The sequence below is a fragment of the Lissotriton helveticus genome, chromosome 6 (assembly GCF_964261635.1).
Source record: "Lissotriton helveticus chromosome 6, aLisHel1.1, whole genome shotgun sequence".
Taxonomy (NCBI): Eukaryota; Metazoa; Chordata; class Amphibia; order Caudata; family Salamandridae; genus Lissotriton; species Lissotriton helveticus.
The window spans coordinates 773,275,516-773,291,914 of NC_136067.1; the positions used below are offsets into that span (position 1 = coordinate 773,275,516).

The 16,399-nt window shown below is 45.5% G+C and overlaps 1 protein-coding gene across 2 annotated transcripts in view; it reads right to left on the bottom strand.

Moving 5' to 3' along the window:
* ANKRD6 (ankyrin repeat domain 6) overlaps positions 1 to 16,399 on the bottom strand; it is a 694,439-nt gene that overhangs the window by 299,908 nt on the left and 378,132 nt on the right. The window lies entirely within an intron of this gene.

Sequence of the window (16,399 nt, forward strand, 5' to 3'; positions counted from 1 at the left end):
TGGTTGTGGGGGGCGGTGGTTCGGTCGTGGCGAGCGTCGGTTGAGTGCTGAAGCTGTTGTGTATGTCCGCGATCTTGTTGTGGAAGTAGGAGGCAAGGGAGTTGCAGAGGTCTTGCGAAGGGGTGATGTTGTTTCCGGCGTTGGGGTTGGAGAGCTCTTTAACGATGTTGAAGAGTTCCTTGGTGTTGTGTGCGATGTTGTCTAAGAGCACACTACCATAATAGGAAAATGTGGGGGTGATCAATGGAGGTAGTTTCACATGGAGGGAGACGCAGGTCGTTCCCTGTCAGAATCCTGGAAAAGTGAGAGAGTAAGGCATCCCAGACGGGGTCTACAGGACAGCTATAGAGACCCTTAGAGTCCTCTATATGAAATACTCCCACTTTGGCTTTCACCCAAAGTGCCACCCTTCAGGCAACGCCATTTTGGGGGGCGGGGGGAATCCGCTTTTCCAGCACATGGTCATGGCGCATTACGACAGGACCAGATTGGTGAAGAACGCCACTCATAATTCTTTTGGGACTTGTAGATACCCAAGGTGCATGCCTCACAAGTATCCAGAAGAGGGCAGCCTATGATTGCAGATATGGTCGAATAGACATTATACCAGAACTAAGCCAACACCGAGCAGTCCCATAAAATGTGCCAGAAACCGACCTCTAGGGGTTAGAACCGAGCACAAGTGTCAGGGACAGTCAGGAGCATATCCTCAAGGCCTCAATATGAAAGCACAGAACATATACAAATAAATAATTGTCTAAGCAAGGTTGTGTGCTTGCACCTACTCTCTTCAACTTATATTTGGCTCAGCAGACCGCACATGGTTTACAGCAGTTTTATTGACAAATTGTGTGACTATCAAATAGCTAATTACTTAACCAGGATTAAAAAAGAATTACACTAGAATACTGACGTTTGGCCAGAAAAAGTACACTTCTGGGGCCAGATGTAGGTAGGCTTTTACCGGTCGGTAACGGCCGATTTCGGCCGTTACCGACCGGTAAATGGATTTTGAGATGTAGGGGGCAGAATCGGTAAACTTACCGATCGGTAAATTTACCGATTCTGTAAATTACCGAATCGGTATTTTTACCGATTCGGTAAAATTGATATGTAGGTGGGACTCTTCTGAGTCCCACAAGCCTTACAGAATCGGTATTTTACCATGAAATTCAATTTGATGGTAAAATACCGATTCCGGTGTGCATGCACATGTGTGCATGCACACCTGTGCCATATGACAGGCAGACCTGCCCTTAGGGCAGGTATGCCTGCCACATGGCACCCGAACCTGTTTTGGGGGTGCTAGAGGGTGTCAAAGTGACACCCCCTGCACCCTTGTGAAATTCGGTATTTACCGATTCGGTAAATACCGAATCGGTAATGCCCATTCATTCCTATGGGCTTCAAAGCCCATAGGAATGAATGGACATTACCGGTCGGTATTTACCGAATCGGTAAATACCGACTTTTACAGATTCTGTAAATCCACATCTGGATTTACCTACATCTCCCTCCTTATATTTTACCGATTCATAAATACCGAATCGGTAAAATTCGGTATTTATGAGTCGGTAAAATATATTTACCTACATCTGGCCCCTGGTATGGTAAAACTAGAACGATAGAACAGGTAAAAGTGTATAACTCAAAAACATACTGACATCACATTTTAAACCAGGCTCCCCAATTGGATTGGATTTCAGTAGAGGTTCAGGTGGTTGTGTCAGGCCTAAAAATGTTAAATTTCCAATATGGTACAAAAGGGGGTGGTGATGGACGGAGCATCTGAACCAATCAAACACTCACACCCAGTCAAAAGATCTGGGTTTAATCCATCACCGTTCTTTAGCCCACTCTGCCACCCCAGTTCAGACATAGCCATATGCAAATCAGTCTGACCCTGTGCCTCATGGGAACAGTCTAGCCCGAACTGCCAAGCCATGCCTTCCCTGGACCGGAAACATTTTCAATATGGCGTTATATCTAGGGGTAAGCAGAATTTGCATAGTCGTGCAACGCAAAGCTCCGCGAAAACGTATTAAATCTCCGCAAGCACGCAAAAGTTTTGCGAGCACACGTAATTGCTTGTTCCGCCGGTTCGCAATGCTTTTTTCCTGTTTGCGAACGCTGTTTGCGTGCTTGGAGCGAAATAGCTTGCGAACGCGCATTTTGAAAGCGCAAACAAGCAAAAAATTCAGCAGAGCCGCGGAATTTTTGGCAATTCCGCATTCTCCGCAGAACGCGAAATTACCAAAATGTTGCCCATTCCGCGAGCGGAACAGAATTTACTACCCAAGCCTAGTTATACTGACTCTCCCAACGTAGTCTGTTCTTGAAAGAAAAGCTAAAGTAAAACGGATGTACACTGCAGCTGTTTAGACGGAAATTGATGATAGTAGGCAGATTTTCGTACAGAGTAATGAGTTGTAGCAAGGCGGCAAATGTTGAGGGCCTATTTTACTGTGCATTATTAAAACAAGCCAATGTTGATTTAATCGTGGGATTGCTAGTGACTGAAGTTAAGTTGTTCAGAAGTCCACATAATGGGGGCAACTCATTTGATATGCAAAGATTGGGTTAAATATGCTAGACGGAGCTGTGCTTCTCTCCAAGGATGTGTTAATATGGCAGCCACATCAGATGTATTGTGATGTAAGTTCAAATACGAATTCCACCAGGCTTAGAGTTTTGAAGTTACTGGCAAACAGATATGGTGAATTAAAATCACAGTCAAATTTGGTTGAACCATTGTTGCTGAAGGCGAGACAGTTTCATGAGATTCCATCTGAGACAGCTCTCAATATTAGCTTTGACAGAATTGCTCCACTCTGACTTGTTGAATATGCAAGAGTGACAGTGATAATTTGGAGCATGTGTAATAGCTTTGGCCTCACCTTTTATATCTTTGTAAGCATTTTTAAAACAACGACTGGCCAAGCCAATTGGTCCGGGTTTAATGTGCTAACTCAAGCAGCATTAGGCTATCAGCGCGAGGCACATGGGACTGAGCCACCAGGAGCAAACAGAGAGGGCTATAGTTGTAAATAGTCCCTCTTTCAATTCAATGCAAGCAGTGGAGTGGCGGGAGAAGGATACACGTAAAGATCCAACAGCATCAGGTGAGTGATGTATACTCCAATAGGGTGAGCCAAGACACGTAGTGGCGTAACAATAGCCCCCGCAGACCTTGTGGGGTGGGAGGGGCTGAGCTCTAGGGGGCCCCCCTCTGGCACTAAGCATGGGCAGCATGACCCTGGCCTTAAAGCCCCTTACTGGGTGTGGAGTGTGGGAGGTCCCCTCCATGTACTTTGCAAGAAGGCCCTCAGAGCTTTAAGTGGGATGAAAAAACTGGGGGAAGGGGGCTCTAAAAGGGGTGTGGACAATGTAATTAAGGGTGTGGCATAAAAACAGGTAAGTTATAAATATGTGCTTGACATAGTTTGCCGCTTGACTTGTATTTTGCGGTTTCGTTCCTTACATCCATATATATGATAAAAAAAGTAACATACCTACAACAAGTCAGGACTATTGGCTTTGTCAATGGTTGTTAGTTGCATAAGATAAATAAGCAGCAACTATGGCTTGTATATAATATTGAAAAAGCTTCCACTTGAAGCCCTGGTGACACCACGACAATGTTGCTGCTCCTGAGTTTCAAAAAGAGAGTGGAAATTCAGAGAAAAAATGACTCTCACCCGGCATGACGTCATGCCGTAACTTCTCCACTAGTGAGAAGTGAGCAGTGCGAGCACGCGCACATCGATGTGCCTGCTGTCACTGCAGTCAGCCTGTGCCAAGGCACAAACCAGAGCCCGATAGGGACCCATTTCGAGGCCCCCTTTAAAAAACTGCTGATGCTCAGCACCAGTGAGACCCGGTCCACTTAAAGCCCTGGACTCCCCCCTTTAGATTCATTACGCCACTGAAGATGCGACTGACAAAGTCTCAAGCCAAGGGCTGAAGAAAGAGAATAGTTTAAATGGGCGCATTGGCGCATTCACCCTCTACGTATATTGTTAGCAACAGGTCTATGTGGCAACTGAGACGTCAAAATCCAGACCTAAATAGAACTGTTGGTTAGTCATCAGCACTAAAGCATTTAAACCCAATTTGATCAGGATGCCGAATACATATTTTTATCTTTAGTTTAAGGGCCTGATAACACGGGCATGAAATAGATTAAATCTTAATGTATTTGACGGCTGCTGCATAACGACTGGAGAACAACCTTCGAATAGTCTGCAGAGGTTGAAGAGAGTAATAATGTATTTTATTTCTTGAGTTTATGGATTACTCCCTGTTTTACGACGTTTGCTAAAATGAGTCACTGACGTAATACAGCAATAAAGATTTTTGATCTGAACACTCAATTAATTGGCTAACTTTTCAGCCTTTTGCAAAGAGGAGTCTTGGTGGTGATTTACAGGTTACAGGTTGGCAGAGCCACAAAGAGCAGTCTTCGAGGCGCTCGAGGAGTCCGTGAGTCAGCTTCAAGAAACCCAACAATGAGAATTAAACTGTTTATGTGCAGCACAAGGCCTGGCTTACTTGTTTTGAGGAGGAGCTGTTTGGTTTGTAAGAATGTGTTTAGGCAAGTTCAAGCTAATGGGTCTACTCGCAGAACAGATTAATGGTGATACACACGAGACAGTAATTTATGTCTTACATCCCTTTTGGACACCGCTGAAAGGTTATACTTTAAGACATTGGGAACTTGCCAAAAATGTTGCTTATGATTCAGTCATGAACAAACCATGCCAGCTTTCGGATTACAACCCAACCTGCTTTGATGTGTGCAGCTTTTTCACCGACCAACCCTTAGTTCTGAGCACTGTGAGGTTTTACACAAAACAGGAGGAATTCTGCAATAAACTTGTTTCTGGAATTATATCACTTTCTATGTCTGACCTTATTGCCCACAACAGACTCCTAGTACCTTACATCTGAAAACCCATTTAGCTGCACATTACATCATAAGTGAAAATAAACTGCACTGATACGGCAGCTACCCTCACTCGTGGCCACATCGCAGTAACAGGTATGTGATATGGATGGATGTAGCGTGTTCATGACAGCAGACGACAATTACACATTGTTTTGTTGTGTGTCTCCGTTTTGTTTTGAACCCTGTTTTGTAGTTTCCCTCAGCCACGTCTTGCTCGTTTACATATGTCGTTGTTTATAATTGTAACACTTTGTGTAACTTTATGAGCGCCTTTATTGTTGTATGTATGACTTTTCGATAATACATTTCACAAATTTAAAGTTAATTTTTGTACATGGGTTTTGGGTGGTTTACCTGTTGTCCAGCACTGCTTTATTGTTCTTTCTTTTCCTTTTTCCTCTCAACTCAACGTTTTAGGATTCAGTTCCTTATGTTTCAAATTCTTTCTCACTTTTAATGCTGCACTTGAACTACTGTTTGGATTCTAATACTAAAACATTAAAGCCTTCTTCATCTGCAGGCCATCCACAGCCTTCTGAGTTATATTACCTAAGATCCTCTTCAATTAGAGCCACATGTTAGCGTCAACGGCCTTTTGACCCGTAATTAATTCAAGGGTCATCATCAGGACAAAACATCAGAAATGAGAGCTTCCACTGGATATCTATAAAATATCTGTACCATCAAGAGGAATTCATCCGATTAAAAGGTTCATCAATCACACAACCTCCAATGCAGCAATCGCCAGACAGAAAACTCTATTGGCAATAACTGGCCAAATTAGGATTAATCAATACTTATGCTGGAGTCCTTAATTTCCGGGGCTACAGAAAAAAATAATCTAATCATAAATTCAAAAAAGTCGGACGGTCATACTGGTAAAGGAAACCAGTCTGTGTGCTCAATTAAATACCAAATTTGTGTCGCCTCATTCCACCCGCATCCCGGTCCGGATCGCAGCCTACACTGAAATCGGAAGGTTGCCCCTGTTGTTCGTCACTACTTAAATGTTTTAAGCCACCATGTCTTCTACTAGCCACTTCACAAACTGGAGTACATTTGCTGCGTCAATTACTCACATAAGCACTTAGGTGTAGCGTGAGACGAATAGCATCCATATAGCAATTAGAAGGATTTGCAAAGAAGCCAGGTCTTTAAGACTAAGAAATTAAGAGCCGGAGGCTACCTGCTGGAGAAGTAGGTTAGGAGAGATGGTGCTGAACTGAAAGTATCTAGCAAAGGTTTTGACTGAGTAGACCAGATTATAAGTGTAATCAAAGTCAATTCTTGTGCGACAGGCCTATGGCCTAGGTGGAGTCATCTATATGTGATTATTTATTTGTTTATTATTTATAAAAAATAACCTTCAAGGCACCTGTGTGACCTTGGACAGTAAGCACTCAAGGTGTGGTAGACTAAATGTTGGTGCTACCTTACGGATGAGGGAGATAACATCTACCCTTCCCAAAAGAAGGTTGATCTGATCTTAATTATATTATGGGTTCTATGTATATCTACATTCATTTATAATTTTAGTGACGTGCTTGGTTCCTTTTCAGGGCTTCCAATGCATTTTTGAGTGGGACGTTTGTGTTGCAGATAAAATATAGCTAGCCCAGAAAGCCCTGCATCGCCATGCAGGTATCTACCAGACAGTCAGCAGACCTCCTTGTCTGGGCACGAGTGGTCTAAAAGCCTTCTATAGGAGAGCATTAATACAGTTTCAATTAGTGATGAGAACAAAGTTTCAACCTAGTCTATCTCGTGCAGGCAGCTAAAGTCATTATAGACGAATGACTGATTATTGTGAGTGGGACTGAACCTCTGAGGAATCTTTGGAAATTCAAAATTTTCCTCGAGTCTCAAGTGCTATAGGATGGTGTTCGAGAGGGTAGAGGCTTCAACTAATGTCAGTGGTCCTCCAAACTTTTATATATAAATCTATTCCAGGAACTCTGTCTTCCTGTGGTTTACTAGAGGTTTAGTAGAGTGGTGTGGCTCACTGGTTGGAGGCGGCAGACCCGGAAGCAGAGAACGGCCTGGGACCAGGGTTCAATTCCCGACGCGGCAGGTTCGTGGACCACGATCAGCGGACTCGATAATTCTCACCTCGGTGCCTACTCTAACCAGGGGATCCCACTCGGCAACTCTGGGCATTAGCTTGCCTCATCTCTACAACGGCCCCCCACATTCGCCGGGGATGCCTGGTTTCACCTTGGAGATACCCAGTAGGGACCATCTCACAGGGATAGCCAGGACGGGTTCCCCAGCGGTCTACAGCGCCACGACGCCTCAGGGCAGCAGTGCGCTTTACAAGACACATACATTTACTGCTAACCTGGACACAGATAAGACACTAATTGTATTATCAGGTTACATGTACTTAGGAAAATTATGCACAAGTGCCTTTAAGTCTGGTCCTTTCTGTGCTATGCATTTGCACCAAGCTCTTTCACAATTTCCATTTTTTAAAGTGGTTCTAACATGGCCTGATCATCCCAATAACCCAGTTCCTGTTGGGACCTCTTTATTGAGGAGCTATACTGCTACAGATTTCCCTTTAGCATCAATCTGGTCGGATTCTCACAATTGCTTTCGTCACCCTAGCAAAAGTGCTGCATAGTAACTGGACCACATGGTAACAACATGGGGTGAGGAATATTGTATCCCAACTTTCCACGATGCCCTGTATCCTTTACATCTGCTTTCGACTAATGATACTCAAGTTACAATTCAGATTTGGGAATAAATCCAGATTCAGATGATAATGAGAATTACTGTCTGAAGTGGGACTGCAAGAAACATAGTAAACCAGTCCTCTCGAAGTTTACCCTCATATGTTTTATTATCTAGTGCAGAAACATCAATTCCCACAATAATTCCCAATTTCTCAGTTTACACATTGGATTAACATGCTATTACTGCACCTGAATTATTTATCAACGATGTGTCAGTAACTTTGGGTTCAGGGATACTACACTAGTATTCTGAGGCCACTGACAATGATAATCTTAGTCTCCTCTGGGACTATTATTTATTTTTAGTCAGTATTGTACCAATGGCTCTCCTGTCACTTGTCTAGTCACAAGAGTGCACCAACCACACACTAACTATGGCTCCACTCACCTAAATCCCCCATAGTCAATACCTCTGCATCCCACCAGGTTCAATATTTTTCCATCTTCTCTTTAATCTCTACCTTTTCCCATTGCTGACCTGATCAGATCAACTTTAGATGCCATAATAATGTAGATGACACTCAGATCCAGAACATCAAATCACTGGAAAACCTCAAGGATCTAAACACATCCAGACTTGAATATCGCCTTGCCATTGTTTTGATGATCATAAACACCCAGTGGCGTAGTTAGGCACTTTGCCACCCCTGGCGATCCCCACCTTTGCCCCTGCACGACCGCGCTAAATAAGAGGCGCATGAGGTGTTTGGGGTGGGGGGGGGGGGGGGGGTGTGGACTGCTGGTGATGTTTTCTGCGTTTGCTGCCCCAGCGGCAAACTGATGTTAGAGTGTGGGGGGCACCGCCTCCTCCCTCAAAACTCTTGCCTGGGGCAGAACCCCCCCTTGCTACGCACTGGAAACACCTTAAACTCAACACAGAAAAATCAGAAATCATGGGGAGGGGATGTGACCACATAAAGACAGATCCTCATAAGGCTCTGCAGGATGTACCCCCTGAACCCAGCAATGTCCAATTGGTAAACCCTCAAAATCACTGAACCAGCGACTGGAACCAAAATGAAGCATGCTGACACTGACTAGCCTCGGTTTCCAGGACCGGGCACAGCGGAACCCCAAGAGAGTTCTCCCCCTACCAACAAAACAGCTGTGCTTCAAAATGGCTGCCGTTGCGCCAGGAGACGTCAGCAGACCCAGAGGGAGTATCTGAGCTAGCAGAGATGGAGAACCGGAGTAGCCGGGAGGAGGGGCCCTGGAGCGTCAGCATGGTGGTGGGAGCAGAGCCCACAGAGGTGCGGAGGCGGCCGTGACCTGCCTTGCGGCCATCAGGCCTGACACAGCGATGGCCACACCGCCAATGTGGATACTACGAGAGGAGGGTCGGCGCGGCTCAACTGTCTGAAAGGAGGAGACGGGCCACATTGCGTGGTGCAACGAAGGCTGCAGACAGACTGGGACCTGGAGAGGGGAGGGAAGGCTCACATGCAGGAGTGGGGTGGGCAGATGCCCTGTCGAGAGCCACCAAGAACCTAGCAGAGGACCCTGCCAGGGTGAGGAGACAGTGCAGGTAGATCTCTCCCTCCAACCTCGCAAACCAATGCAGGCTCCATGAGGCACCCCAGGTAATCGTCTCTCCCTGCTGACCGCCAGCCCCAAAGAGCCCACACAGCCAGATGGTGAAGTCTTGAGAGAGAAAGGGGGGGGGGGCTAGGAGCCTCCTCAATTAAAGATCTTGTGCTGAGCCAGGGACCCATGCCCAAACTACCCCCCAAAGGCTGAGGGGCTACCACTTGCTGTGCTGTTGGGAGCTGGGGATCGTGACGCAATCACCACTGCCACGAGTCTGAGATGGGGCTAATACACCAAGACTTTGTGAAAACACTCACTGACCGCAACTACGAGGTTCACAAATTGGACACAAGGACAGACCATCTTGAGGTGGCAGTGACCGAGGGGGCTCATGAGAGAGACAAACTTGCAGTCCACATGGACCAAATCGAACGGAGATGCCAGTGGTTGACAGACAAGGTGGAAGACAGAGAAAATGAATCTAGGCGAAGTAATGTGCTCATCAGTGGCTTCTTGGACACCGTTCAGGAAACAAGAGCAGACTCTTGAGTATCTGTGCGCGTTATAAGCACATTATAACATAACATATTACATCCAAGAACTGTGTCGCTCATTACGTCATTGTGGAGAGGACAATGTAATCAAACTTGATCTGACCCAAAGAGTCTACAGTGCATACCAAGTAAAGAAGTGCTGACCAGGGTCCACTACTTTCGATAAAAAGAGATAATGAGGCCAGACAATCCAACCCTCTAGTGTTTCGGGACTCGTCCCCGAGTCTATAACAAGTTGTCTGCAGCTAGACTTGGCCAAGCAGAAATCCCTAAAAATAGCAACGGTCTCCTGTTTTGATACAAGAAGAAACCTGCAACAATAACCACAAGTGAGGAGGCAATCGCGTTGTTCAACTTAGAAGATGACTCACGCCCCACAGAAGAACAACAAGATCGAACCCGCCCAGAATGGAGACGATGACATCCGAGGAAATCAAAGATACACAAATCCCACAAAAACCGACGAGGATTGTCACCCTTGAAAGACCCGCAGTCTCAGAACATTTAGCCCATTGCAACACGGAGCCTCCTACTCTGATGTCTCCACTGGTCTCCTCAAGCTTTTGAATGCTCAAACTCTCAAGAGGAAAACAATAGATATTATACAGTTATTGGACCTACCATAACTTGCCGGGTCAATGCCATTTCCAGCAGGTGGTCCAATTCCAAATTAATGGTCAGAAATCTACGGCAATGGGAGTGGAGGCAACTAAATATAGCCTGCAGTTGTCGCCAGGTGGGATCCAGTACCCATGGTTCATAATCCCCCCTCAGGTGACCGAAGTTACCTCAAGCAATGTTCCTCCTCTCATGGACTACCAAGACCTGTATAGATGGTGCAGGCTTGAGAACTTCTGGGTGGGTAGGATGAACTGTTTGAAAATTAACTTTTTGCCAAGGCTGCATTATCTTTTTTGCTACTTCCCCATGTGGGTCCCCCAGACACAGTGAAGCACCTCAGCCGGAAAAAGTGAGACGGTAAAGAGCCATGAGTTGCTCGATCTCTCTTTAGGTGAGACAGTGAAATTGGGGTCCCCCGGAATAGATTGCTACATTTTAGCTGCTCAGCTTTCTCAAGCTTTGCTGTGGTGTTCCCCAGACTCAGACAAACTGTGGCGTCAGATGGAGCAGGAATGCAGCTCCCTTCACCAACTGCTCTAGCTTACACCGTGGACCAGAGGCCCCACGCTAACTTCAAGATGGTTGACAAGGGTAACCCTCCACTACGAGACTGAGCCTCAGAAGATGAGAGTTCACAACCTACCCCTCACCCCAGTGATGGGGAATCTGGACTTTCCTCCGGGGCTGATGGATAAATGCTACAGATCCTCGAGTTATATAGACATACTGTGACTAGGGCAATTATATGTGGCAGGAGTTCCCAAAACAAGAGACCAGTGGGCTAATTACTTTTTGTTCAGTTCCAAAGACTTGTATTGCATCACACAATTCCTGCACTGGGCCAGAATGCCAGAAATGTGCACACACAGAGCACAAGACACCACAGAGGTCAAAGACATGTTCCCGGGGGGGCAACATGACAAAAATGCTGCCTCGCCTCTACAAAGCACTAGGAAGGAACACCCCAGTGACACAACTCCCATTCACAACAAAGTGGGCTGGGGGCCTGGGCCTAGAGTAGACAGAATCTGACTGGATCCTAATATGGAGGCACACCACACACTCTTCGTTCTGTCTGCAGCATAGAGCAAATGCCTTCAAAATCATGCTGCGTTGGTACACGACAACCGTTCGCCTCAAAGCAATGACTAACGCTTAGGACACATGATGGAGGAGTTGTGGGTCAAGAGAGACATACTTACATATGTGGTTGGAGTGCCCACAAGACACAACAGTTCTGGGTCAAAATGTTCAGGTCATACACGATATCACAAATATAACCCTCCCTATGCAGCTGCTAAAAGCCCTGCTGGGCATTGTGGACAATGAGGAAATAGTACCCATCTCTCCTTTTACAACCAGATTACTTACCCAATGCTGCTAGCAGCCAGTCTCATGGTGGCACAACACTGGAGAAACCCCACTCCACTGACACTGGTATGTGGTGGACTAAAATATGGAATATACATGCAATGGAGCGATTAACTGCACTTTTACAAGACACGATGCCCAGCTACGACAAAACATGAAGTCCCTTTACCACCTATGTCAAAAGAGACAGGAACAAACCCAGACCTCCCAAACTTGTCAATGCCACGGAGGAACAGGCTATAGTGGGGTAAATCGATAAAAACTCACAAGGGATTGGGGGGGAACGAAAGACACTGTATTGGTTACTCCTGCTGAGGTGATTAGCTGATGTAATGTTGTGGTACATATATTTAATGATACTGGATGCAACTTGCTGGCGATGAGCTATGTATAATATTTTACTTGTTACTTATGGTGAATCGCTTTCCCGGAATTTGCAGACTTTAAATAAAGTTGTTTAAAAAAAAAGAAATCATGACCTTTGAACAATGGCACAAACACTTGCCCACAAAAACATGGCTGAAAGAACTTGACATTCCACCATCAACAGACATAAGAAACGTTGGAGTGACCTTAAAGTCAGCTGTACCACTGATGTTAATAACATATCTAACATGTTAATCACAAAGAGAGTCTTCCATACAATGATAATGCTGAGCTGCATCTTCTGTTAGTTACTTAGCGGTACCACAGAACATACATGCCATTCTCACAATTGTAATGTCAAAAGTTGTTTATGAGAATGGTCTCTACCATGGTTCCTCTTGTGTATCAATATGCAAATTACAAAGGGTTCAGAACACCAGAGTAAGATTGCTATTTCACCTACACCCAAGGGAGTGCATTACACCACTCCTCCAAGCTCTACACTGGCTCCTCATAGCACAATGCTCTGCATCAGTTCACAAAGCCATTCAAAAGGAAAAGGCATGTGATACCTCCAAATTAAATGTAAACTACACTCTCAAAACAGGACACCACAATCGGTATTAGCAGTTCTGATCATCATATTTCCCAACACAAAAATGACCACTAGGGATCCCTGTTCTCTGTATATGAAGCAAAATAACGGAATTGTTTGCCAGCCAAGATATAAAATATGTAAGAACATTCAGTATGAAAGCAAAAACCTGGCTAGTCTGGAGATGAACCCTAGCCCATTGGGCCCCTGTTAAAAGTACTGAATTATGGCCGGATCACTACAATGCACACCACCCTAAGGTGATCAAACTCACCAAGACCAGTACACTGTTCTCCAGTAAAGAACATTCAAAGGGACTCCTTATACCTTGCTTATACCATACAAAACCATATATCCATTCCCCTCAGTGAACCATTAAATTTCAAAACAGACAGACCATCGATGAATGCAGAGATCTGGCACACAATGCTTTCAGTGGTGGCTGCTGAGGAACGGGGGGGATGAAAAATAAACATAAAGATGACTTACCTGTTCACGCCACACACTTGTCGTCCTCCGCTCTTCCTCGCTCCCGGAAGCAGGAATCACCCACGCTCCCCTAAGCCAATTACGGGGCTGCTGTCGTCATGACAGCAGTGTCATGATTGGTCTGACCACCCTGGTTCGGCACTTAGACGGGGACTGTGAGCCAGTACATGATCTGCTCCCAGGCTGTGCATTACAGCTCGGTGGAGAACATGCTAAGTGTGCATGACTGTTTGGCCGGCCAAAGGAGGCTGGCCAAATCGTCATGTGCACTTAAGCTGCATATACCACTCCTCCTCCTGCACTGTGGCAGAGGCCCGGCAACATGGCTCCGTAGAGAAGAAAAAAATATACTGACATCCTGTTACTATAGTTTTAGTGTCCCTTTGTCGCACTGCCCAGAAGTGGGGCGAATTCCTTCACCTTTGAGGCAGCGGAGCCAATGAATGCTTTGCCCGGGTGTGCTCCTGCATGTTCCGACATTCACATATTGTGATCAAATTCTGCACAGCTACCTGAGTCGCAATCTGTTTAAGGATGAATGTTACACAAACCATTCAGGCAGAAGTAGGTACCCCGATTTATTTTGCCAGTTAATTTCCACCAGCCCACAAGGCCTCAGAGTGGCTTCCCTATTGACCGCACTGTGTAATCTAAGAAGATTGAAAATACAAGAATACCATCCTCATAATAAGGGACCTGCAGCTAAATACCATCATAATTGGTGCATCTGTTTCTCATACTTCTTCCTTCGTTATTCCAGTAAGCGCTGCATTCCTACACTAGAACATTATATCCGTCTGGTCACTCACACAACACCAAACTGCTTCCCCCATTAGCTCACAACAAAAACAACACTTTACCTACCAAGCCCTCCATCGCAGTGCAGCATGCTTACAGTCTGAAAATGAGCATTGGCGCTCAGCAAGGGGGTATAAAGTGCTATATAAATGCTACAATACCATGAAAACTCTCAACTCTCAATAGGAGGTTGAAAAGTCACACTGATGAAAGTAGAAAACATTGTGTAAAAGAGAATGTGTGTGTGTCAATATCATGCTGCGGTTTAGCTGACAAGTGCCCAAATTGGTCCTTTGATGCCAAGCTCTACGAGTCAAAGCAAGGCAAAATGTCAATAGTTAAACATTAAACATTCTCTTCTTAGGGTCATATTATGTTATGTCAATTTACAATAGCGGACTAATCAGCCATGAGGGTATCCAGGCTTGAGCAAGTGTGTGGTCCCCACATCGTTATTCAAAGAGCCAGGTCTTCAGCCAAAAAGGAGGCTCCAATGTGTTGTGGGAGGTCGTTCCATGATTTGGGTGCAATGTATGAGAACGAGAAACCTCCTTTTCCGTTTTTGTGAAAGCGGGAGGGTGGAGCCAGCGGTGGAGGGCAAGGTTTGTGAGTGAGCATTAGGCTGAACGTAGGAGCTTGGCAGGCTTTTGAAACTGTATGCGGCTATTCAGGTATGCTGGTCTAGTGTTGTGCAAAGCAGTGCTCGTATGTGTAAGGAGTCTGAATTGACTGTGTTTGTGAATGGGGAGCCAGTGGAGTTCTCTGAGGTGGGGTGAGATGTGGGTACGGCGTGGAAGGTGGAGCATAATTCTTGCAGCATGCTCTAAATGGTCTGAAGTCTGTGTAGAAGCTGCTTGGAGCATTCGGCATAGAGTGTGTTGCAGTAGTCAACTCTGCTTGTGATGCATGCTTGTGTGGCAGATCATCTGGAGTGGTGAGGAGGTAATTTGAAGATCTTTCGTAGGTCTAACCAACCCAATAACCTTCTCGTAGGAGTCCTGCAATAAAATAGCCGATTTCTTTGCAGCAATAGTGGCAAAAATATATTATGCCTTCCCAGGGGTAGCACGTCAGGGCAGAAATACGGATTGCAGGACGGATACAGCATTTGAGGGAGAAGCGTTGGATTATTTCAAGGTGCCTGAGCTAGAAGAGGTGAAGAACCTAGCAAGTGGAATTAAATCCCGATCCCCACTAGACCCAGTACGCCCAGAAATCCTAATGAAGGGAGGAAATATCATTATGCCATTTATCTCCGAGTTGACTGCATGCTCCTTCCAGCTGGGAGAAGTTCCCCATAAATGGAAGCAAGCAATAGTACGCCCATTAAAAAAAAAGCCAACAATAGATCACTCTGTGTTAGAAAATCTATGCCCTGTCTCGTTACTACCCTTCTTTGCAAAAATTGCAGAGAAAGTAACGAATAAACAGTTAACCAATAATATCAACAACAATGACCTATTTCACCATTCGCAATCGGGTTTCAGAGCAGCTCATTCAACTGAATCGGCACTGCTCCTGGCCACCGAAACACTAAGACAATACGGAGATGAAGGACAGACGGCTGCACTGATCCTATTGGATCTAAGCGTGGCTTTTGACACCGTCTCCCACGGCCTCCTTCTCCAAAGATTAGAGACTCGCGGCATGAGGGGCTTGGCGCTGGATGATATCCTTCCTCTCTTCACGGTGTTTCTAAGTTGGCAACACTCGCATACTTCCCAGAGTATTCCCCTGTCACAGAGAGTCCCACAGGGCTCAATCTTGAGCCCCATGTAATTCAATTTATATGTGGGACCGCTTGCAGAGCTAGTGGAAGGTCATAACGTGACCATTGTATCATATGCTGACGATACGCAGCTAATCGTCACACTGTCTTAAAATCCGGAACGGACAGCCCATCAGTTTTCCCAATGTCTAAAGGAGGTAGCAGCGTGGATATCCAACCATTGCTTGAAGCTCAATGGAAACAAAACAGAGGTAATGATCGTGGGAAAGGCCCCTTCCATTTGGACATCTGCTTGGTGGCCTGAGATGCTAGGTCAACTACCAATCCCGAATGCTGAAGTAAAAAATCTCGGCGTGTGGTTCGACTCCAAATTGACATTTGACAGTCAAATCCGGAAAGTGATGGGTAAGTAAAGTCCTGGTGGAAAATCCTTGATCTATTACCTGTCAATGCAAGGAAAACAATAGTACATGCCTTAATCACCTCTCAGATGGACTATGGCAATATCCTACATCTGGGTACATTAAAAAAAGGGCTTAAGAAACTACAATCAATACAAAATGCGGCAGCCCGCCTAGTGATGAACCTACCAAAAAGACCATCCACAACGAAAGCTCTGGCAAGCCTGCACTGGCTACCTCTGGAGAATAGAATACTGTTTAA